The 2431-nt window shown below is 34.8% G+C and overlaps 1 non-coding gene across 1 annotated transcript; it reads left to right on the forward strand.

Moving 5' to 3' along the window:
• The first annotated feature begins 310 nt into the window (after positions 1 to 310).
• Positions 311 to 384, forward strand: TRNAS-ACU (transfer RNA serine (anticodon ACU)). The gene has a single exon. It is a non-coding gene; the product is annotated as a tRNA-Ser (tRNA).
• The last annotated feature ends 2047 nt before the right edge of the window (positions 385 to 2431 follow it).

Consider the following 2431-nt stretch of genomic DNA (forward strand, 5'->3'; position numbering starts at 1 on the left):
AAAAATATCAATCCCAGTTTTGATTACTTAAATTAAAAAAAAAATGCATAGAGCAAAGGATAGTTTCAATCTGCCTACCTCTGGGTTATGGGCCCAGCATGCTTCCATTGCAGTACTCTGCTGCACATGTAAGTGCAAGAGATCCTGAAGCACTCAGTCATCATGGGAAAGTACCAATGTGTTTCTTCGTTGGTTGATGGAAGAAACATCTTACAAAAACTCTCCAGATTATTGACTTTTTAAAGTTTTTCTAGGAAACGTTCTAGATGTATGCTTATTAGCCTTTGTCAGTATGTACTTTTTACAAAGTGTCTCTGTGGCGCAATCGGTTAGTGTGTTTGGCTACTAACCAAAAGGTTGGTGGTTCAATCCCACCCAGGGACGTAATTGACCTTGTTATCAGATTTTGGTGATCTTTAAGAAGACAATTCAAAATTTCAAACCCCCTGTTATGGTGTAGGGTACCTGGCCTTCTCTGATGTAATCAGAGTTAGATTTGATTCAGTGATTTTATAAAAACAGATAGGAAGCACAATTTAGCAGTGGGTTGCAGAGAAAAAGAAATATGCTGGCAAAAAAAATCCAATTGAGTGATTAAACAGCTCTTCATTTTCTGGCTTTATTTTTATGCTAACAAATTTGTTCTCTGAAAAGTGTCCACAAAGCCAAGTCTCTGATTAACACCTTTGTAGGGATGGTTTTTCACCTATTACTAAATTAAACTTGCTTCATTGGAAAGGCAGCAAGATGCATCCTCATTTCAATTTCTACTGAAATAATACAGGTTGACACCAGGAAACATTAACGCCACTGCATCCTTGCTGCTTTCTCATGTGGAAGTCTGTTTAATGTGAAAACAAGGTGATATCTAATTAGCACACAGGTAAGGAATTAAGAAAATCTTTAAGGGTGAAGATGTTTCTCACAAAATCGTTGCCCCAATGCATCATTGAAATTCAAGCTGGAAAGATGATTTTAATATATCACTTGTACATTTTGTATTGCTCTTCTGGTGACAATGTAGTTTGTTTTTGTCAATTACCATTTTAATAATAGGGTAAAGAAAACTAAGTGGATTTTTAAAAGAAAACAATACTTTCAATATACTATTAAAACAAATTAAAATGGTAAAAGTTATTGTACTTTAATGAAAAATAAAAGAGCAAAAATATCAATCCCAGTTTTGGATTACTTTAATTAACAAAAAAAATGCATATAGCAGAGGATACTTTTAATCTGCCTACCTCTGCGTTATGGGCCCCGCATGCTTCCATTGCAGTACTTTGCTGCACATGTAAGTGCAAGAGATCCTGAAGCACTCACTCATCATGGGAAAGTACCAATGTGTTTCTTCGTTGGTGGATGGAAGAAACATCTTACAAAAACTCTCCAGATTATTGACTTTTTAAAGTTTTTCTAGGAAACGTTTTAGATGAATGCTTATTAGCCTTTGTCAGTATGTACTTTTGCAAAGTGTCTCTGTGGCGCAATCAGTTAGTGTGTACGGCTATAAACCAAAAGGTTGGTGGTTCAATCCCACCTGGCGACGTAATTGACCTTGTTATCAGATTTTGGTGATCTTTAAGTAGACAAGTCAAAATTTCAAACCCCCTGTTCTGGTGTAGGGTACCTGGCCTTCTCTGATGTAATCAGAGTTAGATTTGATTCAGTGATTTTATAAAAACAGCTAGGAAGCACAATTTAGCAGTGGGTTGCAGAGAAAAAGAAATATGCTGGCAAAAAAATCCAATTGAGTGATTAAACAGCTCTTAATTTTCTGGCTTTATTTTTATGCTAACAAATTTGTTCTCTGAAAAGTGTCCACAAAGCCAAGTCTCTGATTAACACCTTTGTAAGGATGGTTTTTAACCTATTACTAAATTAAACTTGCTTCATTGGAAAGGCAGCAAGATGCATCCTCATTTCAATGTCTACTGAAATAATACAGGTTGACACCAGGAAACATTAACGCCACTGCATCCTTGCTGCTTTCTCATGTGGAAGTCTGTTTAATGTGAAAACAAGGTGATATCTAATTAGCACACAGGTAAGGAATTAAGAAAATCTTTATTTAAGGGTGAAGATGTTTCTCACAAAATCGTTGCCCCAATGCATCATTGAAATTCAAGCTGGAAAGATGATTTTAATATATCACTTGTACATTTTGTATTGCTCTTCTGGTGACAATGTAGTTTGTTTTTGTCAATTACCCTTTTAATAATAGGGTAAAGAAAATTAAGTGGATTTTTTAAAGAAAACTATACTGTCAATATACTATTCAAACAAATTAAAATGGTAAAAGTTATTGTACTTCAAGTAAAAATAAAAGAGCAAAAATATCAATCCCAGTTTTGATTACTTAAATTAACAAAAAAAATGCATATAGCAAAGGATAGTTTCAATCTGCCTACCTCTGGGTTATGGGCCCAGC

Source organism: Pseudophryne corroboree, unplaced genomic scaffold (assembly GCF_028390025.1).
Source record: "Pseudophryne corroboree isolate aPseCor3 unplaced genomic scaffold, aPseCor3.hap2 scaffold_1516, whole genome shotgun sequence".
Classification (NCBI taxonomy): domain Eukaryota; kingdom Metazoa; phylum Chordata; class Amphibia; order Anura; family Myobatrachidae; genus Pseudophryne; species Pseudophryne corroboree.